Source organism: Triticum urartu, chromosome 4, assembly GCF_003073215.2.
Source record: "Triticum urartu cultivar G1812 chromosome 4, Tu2.1, whole genome shotgun sequence".
NCBI lineage: Eukaryota > Viridiplantae > Streptophyta > Magnoliopsida > Poales > Poaceae > Triticum > Triticum urartu.
Window position 1 is genome coordinate 610,597,155 of NC_053025.1, and position 16,458 is coordinate 610,613,612.

General features: G+C 47.7%; 1 pseudogene; it reads left to right on the forward strand.

The window, feature by feature from the left end:
* Nucleotides 1–1,126: 1,126 nt before the first annotated feature.
* Nucleotides 1,127–16,458, forward strand: part of LOC125554994 — a 71,263-nt pseudogene continuing 55,931 nt past the window's right edge.

A 16,458-nucleotide genomic window follows, 5' to 3' on the forward strand; every position in this document is an offset into this window, starting at 1 on the left:
AAGGTCTTCTGTAGATGCTACAACAAAATGCTATCAAATGATGTCCACTCAGAACTACTTGAAGTATTTTCATCTCCATTTTTTTGAAGATTCTTATGAATGTTGAGATCAATCTGCATACTGAAGGGCCAAGTAATAACAAAAGCTAGTAAAACAATCTCATAAATGTTTGTGAACTTGAGATACCCTGCACGTAGCTAGCAACGTATATATGCATACTGAAGTAATCTTATTGCTTCCTAGGGATGGACCAGTAACAAAAGCTAGTTACACAATCTGATAAATGCATGTGAACTTAATGATACCCTGCACACAGCTAGCAATGTATGTGAGTCACTGGCGCGTGGATGAACAGAAGCAACAACTTGTACACCCCTGTCTGTGCAGCCTGTGCAAAGGAACGTCAGCTTCGACGGCTTGTACGTTCGGGCTGCAGATAATACCGATGATAGCTGCGTCCCCAGCAGCAGGAGGAAGGTTGTGGTGCTGGTATGTATGTCCAGGGCCATCCGGATGAATGGCGGCGGCAAACTGAGACAGGATGTTGCTGGAAGAGGGAAGGCCTGCAGTAGATGGACGTGCATGGATAGGAGGCCGTTCTCTCCAATTCACCACGACCACAAGCACAACACCACAGCCATGAGCGGCACCGTGCCTACCTCTCCTCCTGGCTACAACATACAAGGATAGCGACACGACGATCTGTCAGTATGGAGGAAACGGCCAGCAGTGGTGCTGGTGCGTGAGATGGAAATTACCGATGTACCTTCGTATCCGCTTCGCACCGCTACTTGGGACCAGCCCCTTCGATCTGTGATTCACATCGACGCTCGAGCGATCGTTTGCGAGGAACATGGGTTCTTGCCATAGAGGGAAGAAACGACATACGGTTTGAGGTTTAGAAAAGAAGAAAGATATCGGCAGGGGGTCTGGTTAGGAAAGAATAAATCAGAATTGGGAGAGGAGCAGGAGGGATTGAGGGAAGGAGATAAGGAAATGAGAGGGAGCGATTCAGGGAAGGAGATCGGGAATATCCAAAACAACGATTGAAAGAAAGGAAAAAAAGGGGTTTCTATGGGGAAGGAATCGGTGGGGTCGTACAAGAGGGGAGGGAGGAAACGGAACGATGGGGAGGCTAATGAAACCAAACAAAAACGTACTCCTCCTTTAGGAGTACAGACAGGGAAATAATATAAGGAATTTTCTCATGATGATACGTGATCACGTGAGGGCGTAGCTTTGATGGTTGTGTTTTTTCCTAGCGAAAGTATTGAATGGGATCGGTGGGAGAAATGAATCGGAGGGGGATGTGATCTGTTTGGAAGGTGATCTCATGTATATGATATTATTTATGAATTCTTAATTACCAAATATTTACATGATTGAATTGAATCAACACCTGCCAAAGCAAGCACGAATAAATGGAAGGAGTATCAGACGCGATTCGGTTTTAAGTGCGAAGAAGAAAACATTAACGTGGGACGGTGGTGGGAGGTGAGACTAAAATAAACCAGACGAAAATAAATCATGGATACTATTCACCAACTCAGACATTAGGAGTAGAGATTTGGGCCATAGCCTACTGCATACCTGGGGCGGGCCCCCTTGATCTTGGGGGCCCGGGGCGGCCGCCCCCCTGCCCCCCTTAGGGCCGGCCCTGCTTCTGTCCCGGTTCTAGCCATCAACCGGGACTAAAGAGATGCCTATATATATGATCGCCCCTGCCCACTCACTCCTCTGTTTTTTGGCCAGCCAGCGTGTGGGAGGTGTGTGCTGCTCTGCTCTCACCTCCTATGCACATGAGGTGTTCGATGAAATGCCCGAGCTGCACTTAAGCTTTCTCCTCTTCAAGCTCGACCTCCAAGCTACATTTTCCTTCAGATTTGTCTAGGTTTCACGGTGCATCAACTACACAAGTATTCTAAAAGGTTATCAACTTCATCCTTTCATCTCTCACTGATAGTTTAGCTCATTTAAAATGCTTTAGAAGTAGAGTGGTTTGTGGGCTTTAGATGCACAATTTGAGCTCAAATTCACTTCTTAGAGTCTGCACATGTGTAGGGTGCGGTCCCGTCCCCGTCCTCGTCCTCACAACTGTCGATCACCCATTCCAATCTCGTCGCCAGCACCACCGTGGTGAGCCTCTTGTTCTTATCTTCTTTTTAAAAGGAAAAAAATTATTACTTGTATGATTTAGATAGCTACTTGTATAATTTTCTTACTTTATTTTTGTTTGTTATTATATAGTGCCATGGTTTTGGTATCAGCCCGCGTCGACTCTCGTCCGGTCTATGATTCGGATGTGGTATATTATCTTTTATAACTATTTGTTTCATTTAGTGTTTATGACAATTATGTCGACCAACGTGACTTAGATGTTTTTATCTAGGAGTTATGTGAACCAGAAATTCCAACCGACCCTCTTGTCGAGAGGTTAAATTTGGTTAAAAAAGAACACAATTATTTGAAATAAAAATTGAAAAGAATTGAAGAGGAGAAGATGAAATTGGAGTTGCATGTTGTCGATGTCGTCGATGATCACAAGATCCAGATGGATGCGCAATGCGCTTGAAGATTAGAAAGATTAGAAAATATGCCATTGATAATCAGGCTTGGTATCATTATGTTGTTGGATCAATTGTTACCTTAGTTGTGATTATGATCGTATTTTTTGTTGCATTTAAATGTTTTACATAGTTGTATGTTAGTTTCAATGTATGTTTTAATTAGATGCTCTATAGAGTTGTATGTTGTTCTATGAGAATTATGTATGAACTTTATGTATTTTTTTTCAGTAAAACATTTGATCACTACTATACTTTGATTTTAATGTGATGATGAACTTGTATTAATTTGGTCACTTATCTATTCATGATGTTCTGTAATGGTTTTTTATATACTTAATTATATAATGCACGCAGATGAACCGGCAATGGATGTACGGTGATCGACGCACCTCCGACTACATTGAGGGCCTGCATAAGTTTCTCGAGGTGGCCGAGGAAAACAAGCAGAATGGTTTTATGTATTGTCCATGTACTATCTATGGGCATACGAAGGATTACTCTAACTCGAAAACCCTTCACTTGCACCTGCTTGAGAAGGGTTTCATGCCACACTATAATGTTTGGACCAAGCACGGAGAAAGAGGGGTTATGATGGAAGACAATGAAGAAGAAGAGGATGATTCCAACTATCCTATGTTCCCTGAATGCGATGATAATGCAACTAGGGGCGCTGAAGATCAAGAGGTACCAGATGTGCCCGATGATGATGTTCGTCGGGTCATTGTTGATGCACAGAGAGAATGCGAAAGTTAAAGGGAGAAGTTAAAGTTTGATCGCATGTTAGAGGATCACAAAAAAGGGTTGTACCCAAATTGCGAAGATGACAACACAAAACTTGCTACCACACTGGAATTGCTGCAATGGAAGGCAGGAAATGGTGTATCTGTCAAGGGATTTGGTTTGCTACTGAAAATAATGAAGAAGAAGCTTCCAAAGGATAACGAATTACCCAACAGTACGTACGAAGCAAAGAAGGTTCTATGCCCTCTATTATTGGAGGTGCAGAAGATACATGCATGCCTAATGACTGCATCCTCTATCGCGGTGAGTACGGGAATTTGAATGCATGCCCGGACGGTGCATTGCGGTATAAGATCAGACGAGATGACCCTGGTGATGTTGAGGACGAGTGCCCCAGGAAGAGGTTCCTGCCAAGGTGATGTGGTATGCTCCTATAACACCACGATTGAAACATTTGTTCAGAAACAAAGAGCATGCCAAGTCGATGCGATGGCACAAGGAAGACCGTAAGAAATACGGGAAGTTAAGAGCACCCGTTGATGGGTCACAGTGGAGAAAAATCAAGAGAAAGTGGGGGGGGGGGACTTTGCAGGTGACGCAAGGAACGCATGGTTTGGTTTAAGTGCAGATGACATTAATCCTTTTGGGGAGCAGAGCAACAATCATAGCACCTGGCTCGTGACTCTATGTATCTATAACATTCCTCCTTGGTTGCGCATGAAGTGGTAGTTCATTATGATGCCAGTGCTCATCCAAGGCCCTAAGCAACCCGGCAACGACATTGATGTGTACCTAAGGCCATTAGTTGAAGAACTTCTACAACTGTGGAATGAAAAAGGCGTACATGTGTGGGATGAGCACAAATAGCAGGAATTTGACCTACGAGCGTTGTTGTTTGTAACTGATAACCCACAAGTATAGGGGATCAATTGTAGTCTCTTTCGATAAGTAAGAGTGTCGAACCCAACGAGGAGCTAAAGGAAGAACAAATATTCCCTCATGTTCTATTGACCACCGATACAACTCTACGCGCGCTTGACATTCGCTTTACCTAGAACAAGTATGAAACTAGAAGGACTTTGTAGGTGTTGTTGGATAGGCTTGCAAGAATATAAAGAACACGTAAATATAAACTAGGGGCAATTTAAATAAAGAAGTAATAAAGTAAATATAGCGAGTGTGGAAAAGTGGTGGTAGGAGTTGCGAAATTGTCCCTAAGCAATTGACTACTTTACTAGACCGATAGCATGTTTTATGTGGGAGAGGCATAAGCTAATATACTTTCTCCTCTTGGATCATATGCACTTATGACTGAAACTCTAGCAAGCATCCGCAACTACTAAAGATCATTAAGGTAAAAGCCAACCATAGCATTAAAGCATCAAGTCCCATTTATCCCATACGCCACAACCCCCTTACTCGGGTTTATGCTTCTGTCACTCAAGCAACCCACTATAAGTGAATCATGAACGTATTGCAACACCCTACAGCGGGAATCCCTCGTGCTTGCGCGACACGGAGGGCACAATAGGACAGCAACATAACCACAAGCAAATTAAACCAATCATAACAATTCATCAATCACCAGTAGGACAATGAAAATCTACTCAGACATCATAGGATGGTGACACATCATTGGATAATAATATGAAGCATAAAGCACCATGTTCAAGCAGAGGGTACAGTAGGTTGCGGGAGAGTGGACCGCTGAATATTGATGGGGGAAGGTGATGGAGATGTTAGTGAAGATGGCGGAGGTGTTGGTGAAGATCGCGGTGATGATGATGGCCCCCGGCAGCATTCCGGCGCCACCGGAAGCAAGGGGGAGAGAGCCCCCCTTCTTCTTCTTCTTCTTCTTCTTCTTACTTGACCTTCTCCCTAGATGGGAGAAGGGTTTCCCCTCTGGTCCTTGGCTCCCATGGCATGGGAGGGGCGAGAGCCCCTCCGAGATTGGATCTGTCTTTCTGTCTCTCTCTGTTTCTGCGTTCTCTCTTTCTGCCCCTTCACTGTTTCTTATATATCTGGAGATCCGTAACTCCGATTGGATTGAAACCTTCGCCCAGATTTTTCTCCGAAAATTAGCTTTCTTGCGGCAAAAGAAGAGCATCAACCGCCTTACGGGGTGCCCACAAGGGTCAGGGGCGCGCCCCCTGCCTCGTGGCCCCCTTGGGCACCGTCTCGCGTTGATTTTTCTTCCCAAAAATCATAAATATTCCAAAAATAATCTCGGTCCATTTTTATCCCGTTTGGACTCCGTTTGATATTGGGTTTCTGCGAAACATAAAACATGCAACAAACAGGAACTGACACTGGGCACTGGATCAATATGTTAGTCCCAAAAATAGTATAAAAAGTTGCCAAAAGTATATGAAAGTTGAATAATATTGGCATGGAACAATAAAAAATTATAGATACGACAGAGATGTATCAGCATCCCCAAGCTTAATTCATGCTCGTCCTCGAGTAGGTAAATGATAAAAAGATAATTTTTGATGTGGAATGCTACCTAGCATAATCTTGATCATGTAATCTAATCATGGCATGAATATTGAGACACGAGTGATTCAAGGCAATAGTCTATCATTTGACATAAAAACAATAATACTTCGAGCGTACTAATAAGGCAATCATGTCTTTTCAAAACAACATGGCCAAAGAAAGATATCCCTACAAAATCATATAGTCTGGCTATGCTCCATCTTCATCACACAAAATATTCAAATCATGCACAACCCCGATGACAAGCCAAGCAATTGTTTCATACTTTTGATGTTCTCAAACCTTTTCAACTTTCACGCAATACATGAGTGTGAGCCATGGATATAGCACTATAGGTGGAATAGAATATGATGGTGGAGGTTGTGTGGAGAAGATAAAAAGGGAGAAAGTCTCACATCGACGCGGCTAATCAACGGGCTATGGAGATGCCCATCAATTGATGTCAATGCGAGGAGTAGGGATTGCCATGCAACGAATGCACCAGAGCTATAAGTGTATGAAAGCTCAAACTGAAACTAAGTGGGTGTGCATCCAACTTGCTTGCTCATGAACACCTAGGGCATTTGAGGAGGCCCATCGTTGAAATATACAAGCCAAGTTCTATAATGAAAATTCCCACTAGTATATGAAAGTGACAATATAGGAGACTCTCTATATGAAGAACATGGTGCTACTCTGAAGCACAAGTGTGGTAAAGGATAGTAACATTGCCCCTTTTTTTCTTTTCTCTTTTTTTTGGCGGGCTTCTTTGGCCCCCTTTTTTATTTAGGCTTCTTTGGCCTCTTTTTTTATGGGGCAATGCTCTATAATGATGACCATCACACTTTTATTTTCTTACAACTCAATATTACAACTCGATACTAGAACAAAAATATGACTCTGTATGAATGCCTCCGGCGGTGTACCGGGATGTGCAGTGATCTAGCATAGCAAAGATATCATAAAACGGACAAGCCATGAAAACATCATGCTAGCTATCTTACGATTATGCAAGGCAATATGACAATGAATGCTCAAGTCATGTATATGATGATGATGATGGAAGTTGCATGGCAATATATCTCGGAATGGCTGTGGAAATGCCATAATAGGTAGGTATGGTGGCTATTTTGAGGAAGATATAAGGAGGCTTATGTGTGATAGAGCGTATCGTATCACGGGGTTTGGATGCACCGGTGAAGTTTGCACCAACTCTCGAGGTGAGAAAGGGCAATTCACGGTACCGAAGAGGCTAGCAATGATGGAAGGGTGAGAGTGCGTATAATCCATGGACTCAACATTAGTCATAAAAAACTCACATACTTATTGCAAAAATCTATTAGTCATTGAAACAAAGTACTATGCGCATGCTCCTAGGGGGATAGATTGGTAGTAAAAGACCATTGCTCGTCCCCGACCGCCACTCATAAGGAAGACAATCAATAAATACCTCATGCTCCAACTTCGTTACACAACGGTTCACCATACGTGCATGCAACGGGAATCACAAACTTCAACACAAGTATTTCTACAATTCACAACTACCCACTGGCATGACTCTAATATCACCATCTTTATATTGCAAAACTATTGCAAGAAATCAAACATATCATATTCAGCGATCTACAAGTTTATGTAGGATTTTATGACTAACAATGTGAATGACCAACTCCTGTTATCTCTCTAAATAGATATAAGTGAAGCAAGAGAGTTTAATTCTTTCTACAAAAGATATGCCCACGCTCTAACAAATTTAAGTGAAGCAAAAGAGCATTCTAAAAATGATGGTTTTCTATGTGAAGAGAAACAGGCAATCCAAACTTCAAATGATATAAGTGAAGCACATGAAGCATTCTATAAAGCCATACTCAAAAGATATAAGTGAAGTGCAATGAGCATTCTATAGATCAACCAAGGACTATCTCATACTAGCATGGTGCATAAAAGAAAAGTGAAAACTAGATGCAAAAGGCGCTCCAAGATTTGCACATATCGCATGAACGAAACGAATCCGAAAACATACCGATACTTGTTGAAGAAAGAGGGGATGCCTTCCGGGGCATCCCCAAGATTAGACGCTTGAGTCTCCTTGAATATTTACTTGGGTTTCCTTGGGCATCCCCAAGCTTGAGCTCTTGCCTCTCTTCCTTTTCCTCATATCGAGACCTCGATCAAACACTTCATCCACACAAAACTTCAACAGAAAACTCGATAAGATCCGTTAGCATAATAAAGCAAATCACTACTCTAGGTACTGTTGAAAACCAATTCATATTTTGTTTTTGCATTGTGTCTACTGTAATATAACTTTTCCATGGCTTAATCCACTGACAGAAATTGATAGTTTCATCAAAACAAGTAAAGTATGCATCAGAAATAGAATCTGTCTTAAACAGGACAGTCTGTAGTAATATCAACATTCACCATACTTCTGGAACCTAAAAATTTCTACAAAAATAGAAAAAATAAAAAATTTGTACAGCAAGACAGTGCAAAAAATTTCAGAACCGTTTGACGTTCCAGTAAAAAATGTAAAATCGCGCACTACAGCCAAAGTTTCTGTCCAGCACCATACGAACCAACAAACATTGTAAACATCCTAAAGGCAAACCTTGTCACATTATTTTTATAATACAATGGAATTGTACAAGGGGATAATTATTTTTGATGAAATTTTTTCTGTAATTAAGATTCACAAAGTTTCCGTAAGCATGAACAAAGTTCAAGGAACTCCCCCACTTCAACAGTGCTTGTCCTTCTCACTTTCACTTTCCTTTTTGAAAAGTTTTGGGTCCCCTCTTTATTTTTTTGTTTTTAAACTATATGAAAGCACACAACAGAAATGAATGACTCTCTAAAACTTCCGGGTTGTCTCCCTGGCAGCGCTTTCTTTAAAGCCATTAAGCTAGGCATATAATGCTCAAGTCATGGATCCACCCGGATCCCAAGGTATATCAAAGCCAATTTTAATTAACAATGATTTATCATTTAGTAGTGAGCACAAAGTAACATATATCAAGAAACAATGAAGTCTAACTCTCTTCCTATGCATCGGCATGTCATAAAAGAACAATTCATGCACACATAGTAAAGGCCAATGCATAGTATAAGCAGTTTCTTGCAATTTTATCATATTGGAAACATAGAGAGGTGGAGATATAGTTCATCTCTCATAATAATTGCAAGTAGGGGAAGCAATCACATGCATATTATATCTATCAAAATCATCATGTGTAGTAGTAAAACACAACCCATCAATATAATCCTTAATAAGTGCAAACTTCTCCGATATAGTGTAGTCGGGAGAATTCAAAAAGATAATGGGACTATCATGCGTGGGTGCAATAGCAACAATTTCATGTTTAACATAAGGAAATATAGCAAGTTCATCTCCATAAGCATAATTCATATTGGCATCTTGGCCACAAGCATCATCAAAAAGGGATATTTCAAGAGAATCAACGGGATCATAACAATCATCATAGCAATCATCCTTCAGTAAGAACGAAGGGAAATTAAACAATGTATGAGTTGAAGAGTTATTTTCAGTAGAAGGTGCACACAGGTAGCTAATCCGATATTCCTCCTTTTGTTCTTCGCTCTCCTCATCATCTTTTTCATCCAATGAGCTCACAGTTTCATCAATTTCTTCTTCCATAGACTCCTGCAAAATATTAGTCTCTTCTTGGACAGTGGAGGAGTCCTCAATATACAGTTTAACATAGGCATTAGAAGCATAATTATCATAACAATATTTAAGTATGGCAAAATTTTCAGATTTGTAAAGAGTAGCACCATACTTTTCAATCAAAGAAGCAATTTCATAAGCACCCTTAAAAGCAACAAATTCTTCAATTTGTTGAACATCATAGTAATTATAAACACCCTTAGCATACGAAGATACTATTCCATTATCAGTAAACTCACATTGGTAGGGAAGGTGTTTCTTAGGGTTTTCAGAACAACAAGTAACATCATATATTTCACATAAATTCCAAGCATAGCATTGCAAATGATGAATTTGATCCAGTAAAAGTTTGTCTTTTTCAGATATACAGTGTCGCACATAACAAGCATGCTCATCTAAAGATTTTCCCTCAACTAAGCTAGTGGGGGTTTTAGCACGAGCACAAAAGGATCGAAGATGATCCAAGTAAAAAGCTTCAGGAGTGTGATAGATTTAGAGTGGTTATTCAAACATTGGTTGAGTAGGTACAACTAATTTTTTTGGTATTTTGCGTTTCCTACCCATAACTAAAGATAGAAAACAACTAAGAACAACAAATAAAAATTACTTAGTGATAAAGCAAACAAGCACACACGAGAATATTCACCCCATGCTATGACTCCCTGGCAACGGCGCTAGAAAAAGGTCTTGATAACCCACAAGTATAGGGGATCAATTGTAGCCTCTTTCAATAATTAAGAGTGTCAAACCCAACGAGGAGATAAAGGTAGAAGAAATATTCCCTCAAGTTCTATCGACCACCGATACAACTCTACGCGCGCTTGACGCTCGCTTTACCTAGAACAAGTATGAAACTAGAAGGACTTTGTAGGTGTTGTTGGATAGGCTTGCAAGAATATAAAGAACACGTAAATATAAACTAGGGGCAATTTAAATAAAGAAGCAATAAAGTAAATATAGCGAGTGAGGAAAAGTGGTGGTAGGAGTTGCGAAATTGTCCCTAATCAATTGACTACTTTACGAGACCGATAGCAAGTTTTATGTGGGAGAGGCATAAGCTAACATACTTTCTCTTCTTGGATCATATGCACTTATGATTGGAACTCTAGCAAGCATCCGCAACTACAAAGATCATTAATGTAAAACCCAACTGTCGGTGTACTAGAGTAGGGGTACCCTAGTATCCCGAACTTGTGCACGGGCAGTCGCAGCATCCCGCGGCAAGGCTTGCCGGGTGACCGCCAAGATCCTCCGTGGTTCCTTTGGAGCCGTTCAAGAACAAAGTACTCAAACCAAGGCCCCGGCAAGAGCAGCTGGTCGGGAAGAAGACAAGACCCTGGCAAGAGGAGCTTGCCGGGAAGGCTATCAAAAAGCATCTCGAGACCCCGGCAAGAGGAGCTTGCCGGGAAGGCCATCCAAGGCATTTCAAGGAACTTGCCGCGGCGCGCTACGCGCCCCGGCAAGGCCCGGTGAGCGACAAGCTCCCGGACGCGACAAGACAGCAACCGCGGCAAGGCGCTTGCCGCGGCAAGCCACCCCTCCGCACCCGCGCTCCAGCACATCCACCAACGTGTCGCTCTGGGACCTTCCCAAGCACACGTGGCAGGAGGCCGTGCAGCTAGGGGTGCGCGGTGGCAAGCAGGCGCTGACAAGATAACCATCGTCGCAAACGGTGGCGTCCCTAGCGGTCCCTTTCGGTACTGTTTAGGCGACACAGACGGGCATTTAATGCCCCTGTCCCCTGCCGTCAGGGTTAGGGTATGATACACTGTAGCAGGTAGCTGTGCCTACTACGGCACCTTTCCATTTTTGCCCTTGACCTCTGTTGCCACCTGTCGGTAACCCCTTGAGCATATAAAAGGAGGCCCGTGTGCAACGGGAGGGGGGGGAGCCATTTCAGACACTCACGCTCGGTCTTGCTAGCTGCTGGTGTGTACTGTAGCACTCCGTGCTCCCGAGCTAGAAATCAATACAAACCACAAAGCAGGAGTAGGGTTTTACGCATCCGTGCGGCCCGAACCTGGGTAAATAGCTCGCGTGCTTCGCCTCGATTTGCTCTTTGCACGATCTCCGCCCCTGCTAAATCGAAAGGGACCCGGCCCGCCGGTCCCATAGGTGTCGGTGGATCAGTACCCCGGCATCTTTGGCGCACCAGGTAGGGGGCGTCGAAGTTGTGTGAACCAGATCCGGCGTTCTCGCGAGCTAGATCTTCATCATCTTCATCAACATGCCGCCGAAGAAGAAAGTTTCGGAGGCAGCTGCTCCGTCCGCGCCGAGCCAGCCACCGCCGGAGCAAACGGTTGGTGGGGCAGGCGCCGGCGGAAGGACACGCGGCGACGAGGGAACTCACGGTGCTGCCAGGTCACAGGACAAGGCTGCGCCACCCATCGGCGGCGTAGCCGGCTCCCACAATGACCGGGCGCACTCCAAGACCTCGGCGTCCGTGCATGCACCGCGCCCATCTCAGGACGCGCGGGACCGGCAGCGTCATGGTACTCACGGTACCATGCGTTCACTAGATCAAGATCGAGCTGGTGGATCTCGGAGCGCTCAAGACCACCATGCGCGTCAACATGCCGGCGCGAGCGACACACGGTCGCCTGGACGGGATACTGCTCCTTCTAACATGGTTAGAAGTCCGAGCATATCCCGCTCCTCGCACCGTTCGCCACCGCGCACCCCACCTTTCGCTCTAGTCTATGGAGCGGAAGCAGTTATCCCCACGGAACTCGTATACAGGTTACCTCGAGTGCTCGCTTAAGATGAGCTTGAGCAAGAGCGGCTGCGACAAGATGACGCGCTGCTCCTTGAGGAAGATCGTCTTCAGGCTGCTGTGCGAGCTGCTCGCTACCAGCAAGCTTTGCGCCGCTACCATAGCCGCAAAGTCAATGCCAGAAGTCTCGAGGAAGGCGACCTTGTTCTTTGGCGTGTTCAGTCCGCCAAGAATTCCAACAAGTTGACGCCGAAGTGGGAAGGCCCTTACCGGGTGAAACGAGTCACTAGGCCCGGCGCTGTCCGCCTTGAGACCGAAGATGACATTCCGATGAGCAACTCCTGGAACATCGAGCATCTTCGTAAGTTTTACCCGTAAGGCGCGGTTGTCGGGCCCTGCCCGGCAACCACCCTTTTGTACAAGTCTTGCCGCTGTTGCATGTAATCCTTTATACAAAGCCAGGCGCAGACCCTGAGCACAAGTAAATGAAGCGCTGGCACCCCGGGGTTATAGCATGCATGCTGGGTCGAGTCTCGTCCTTGGTTAGGGTTGATAGTGCCTAACAGCGGCTAACCCCTAGCTTAGAGGTCGAGTGTCCGTCCCTTTGCTTTTCCTTCGTTCGCAGGGCTCGCATATCCTGGCCAGACCGCTTGAGGACGAAAAGGAGAAGAGGGGCGCGCCGGCACCTGGGCCCCGGCAAGCCAGTGTTGCTGGGGGCTGCGAGTGCCAAGATTCATCCCCGGCAAGCCAGAGTTGCCGGGGGCTGCGATATCAGATAAGTCTTTCGTCCCTCATCATGCATCCTCTTATGGACTGGGGAATGCGAAACCGCGTTTCTTCCCGAAAACTGCCGTGCTCCCTCAACTCTAGGCCCTGGGGCTCGTTCCCGGGGCCAAGTTTGGTCGTAGTCGCGGTAGCAAAGGGATGAAACGAGGAGGCCGCGCCCACCTCGTTCCCGCCTCCGTCAAAGGTCGAGCGACGTGGGAAGGCGGCAGGGCCTATTGCCGGGAGATGAAATGTCTGTCCGAGGGATACCAAGGATTTGCTCCTTGGCGTGGGTTCAACCCGCGAGACAAATAACCCGGCAAGCATCCCCTTTTCATTAAAAAACATCCCACTCAGGTACAGTCCATAGAGGATGAAAAACATGAAAGAGAGGATTACAAGTTTTAGATGCAGCTAAGGCCCGAGGGCTTACAAATTAAAAAGATAAGATGCCCGTAATCCCTTTCCTGTCCCTCTCTTCAGGAGGTAGGTCAAGGAGGCGAAAAGGGGAAAAGGGGCGCCTAGGCGAGCTACGGGCGCCAGAAGACACCAAGAGAACATCCCGGGGGCTGTCCGAAGGCTGGACGGTGATGGCGGCGCCAGAAGCGGGGCTCGAAGACGGGGCGGCAGGACGTCAGCACGCTGTCGAGGGCACCACGCCCTCGTACTCCGACCTGACGGCCTTGTCGCCAGCCCTCTTCCCCTTCCGCAGCCTCCCTACGCCAGCCGCCCAAGGAGACGACCCCGGGGAGTTCAAGGAGCCAGCGACACGGATGATGGGGTCGCCGGTGCCGCACGAAGCGGCGCCCGACACCTAGCCGGGCCCGCCATCCCGCCGCCCGCTACCCTCATCGTCGCTGTCGCTCTCCTCCTCGTCACTCTCGCTCGAGGGGGAGCCTTCACTATCGGAGGAGCTGTCCACGCAGCACTTCTCCCGAGTGCCGGAGCACCCGAAGACCTTGACGGAGAGGAGATCGCCCTCCATCAACTTAAAATGGAGGGTAAACCCCTCCATCAGGCTGTGGATATGGGCGAACGTCTTCCACCCTCGATCAAGATACATCACATTAGGGGCTGGGAATACAACGCGGACTCGCGTGCCGCTGATCCCACAGCCCCTCATGTGCACTCTCAGCGTCTCGGGCGGGTCCAACTCCATCGCGCTCGCAAACGGAGCTGGAAGCCAGAGGCGACGACGAGGCGCCCGGCGCAGCCTGACGAAGAACTCGCAAGGGTCGTCCCCTATATGGACCGCCGTGGGGAGAGGAACCGCCGGCGGAGGCGAAGCTGGCGCACCGCCCCGCCCGCCTCTTCCCCGAGCGCCTCGACCTCGTCCTCGACCTCGTCCACGACCTCGCCCCCTCCCTCTTCCCCTTATGGCTGGCTCTGCCACCATGGGCGCGGGAGAGGGAAGGGTGCGCTGTCTGGCGGCGACCCTCGCCGCCACCGATGAAGGGCCAGGGTTCCCTTTCTCCATGGCGAAAGAGAGAAAGGGGAGCAGAAGCTAAAGAAAGGAGGAGATGAGAGAGTGCGGGCTTCTGTGCTCCTCTCCCGCTCTTTATAAAGGAGCGAGGTGGGGGCTCGGCCGCCCCGCTCAGCGAATCAAGGCACGGGAAGAGCAGGGAGTCGGGGCCGACCCGCTGCCTCTGCTCGCAACGGCCCAGTTTCCCGCTTCCACCGTCCGCGACCCCAAGCGCATGGGAGCCGTGTGGCGGGGATGCAGAACCGAGGCGACGGATGAGGCGGGCTCGCCCCACCCCGTGATCGCGGGGAGTGGGCGCCTCGGAAACCGCGCACCGGCCCCGTCCAGTAAATGTACCACGCCCCCACGCCTACCTCCGTTTAGGGAGGAGGGCGTGAACCGTCCCCTTCATCATGGCCCGACGCATGCTCGCGGGGCTTAGCCCCGCGCACGCCGCCCACGTCACCCACGACGCCGCGTTTGACGCATGCCGTTCTGGGTGTGCGCGGTGGAAGCGGAGAGATATGCGGCGTGACCTAGGCCGTGCGTGCCCGTGCCCTGTTTTGGGCCTGGCCCAACAGCGCTCGGCACTGTGTATGGCCCAGGCCCGAGGGCTCCTGTCGGTGTACTAGAGTAGGGGTACCCTAGTATCCCGAACTTGTGCACGGGCAGTCGCAGCATCCCACAGCAAGGCTTGCCGGGTGACCGCCAAGATCCTCCGTGGTTCCTTTGGAGCCGTTCAAGAACAAAGTACTCAAACCAAGGCCCCGGCAAGAGGAGCTGGCCGGGAAGAAGACAAGACCCCGGCAAGAGGAGCCTGCCGGGAAGGCTATCAAAAAGCATCTCGAGACCCCGGCAAGAGGAGCTTGCCGGGAAGGCCATCCAAGGCATTTCAAGGAACTTGCCGCGGCGCGCTACGCGCCCCGGCAAGGCCCGGTGAGCGACAAGCTCCCGGACGCGACAAGACAGCAACCGCGGCAAGGCGCTTGCTGCGGCAAGCCACCCCTCCGCGCCCGCGCTCCAGCACATCCACCAACGTGTCGCTCTGGGACCTTCCCAAGCACACGTGGCAGGAGGCCGTGCAGCTAGGGGTGCGCGGTGGCAAGCAGGCGCTGACAAGATAACCATCGTGGCAAACGGTGGCGTCCCTAGTGGTCCCTTTCGGTACTGTTTAGGCGACACAGATGGGCATTTAATGCCCTTGTCCCCTACTGTTAGGGTTAGGTATGATACACTGTAGCAGGTAGCTGTGCCTACTACGGCACCTTTCCATTTTTGCCCTTGACCTCTGTTGCCACCTGTCGGTAACCCCTTGAGCATATAAAAGGAGGCCCGTGTGCAACGGGAGGGGGGGAGCCATTTCAGACACTCACGCTCGGTCTTGCTAGCTACTGGTGTGTACTGTAGCACTCCGTGCTCCCGAGCTAGAAATCAATACAAACCACAAAGCAGGAGTAGGGTTTTACATATCTGTGCGGCCCGAACCTGGGTAAATCGCTCGCGTGCTTCGCCTCGATTTGCTCTTTGCACGATCTCCGCCTCTGCCGAATCGAAAGGGACCCGGCCCGCCGGTCCCATAGGTGTCGGTGGATCAGTACCCCGGCACCAACCATAGCATTAAAGCATCAAGTCCCCTTTATCCCATAAGCCACGACACCCTTACTCGGGTTTATGCTTCTGTCACTCAAGCAACCCACTATAAGCGAATCATGAACGTATTGCAACACCCTACAACGGGAATCCCTCACGCTTGCGCGACACGGAGGGCACAATAGGACAGCAACATAACCACAAGCAAATTAAACCAATCATAGCAATTCATCAATCACCGCTAGGACAATGAAAATCTACTCAGACATCATAGGATGGCAACACATCATTGGATAATAATATGAAGCATAAAGCACCATGTGCAAGCAGAGGGTATAGCGGGTGGCGGGAGAGTGGACCACTGAATATAGATGGGGAAGGTGATGGAGATGTTGGTGAAGATGGCAGAGGTGTTGGTGAAGATCGCGGTGATGATGATGGCCCCCGGCGGCGT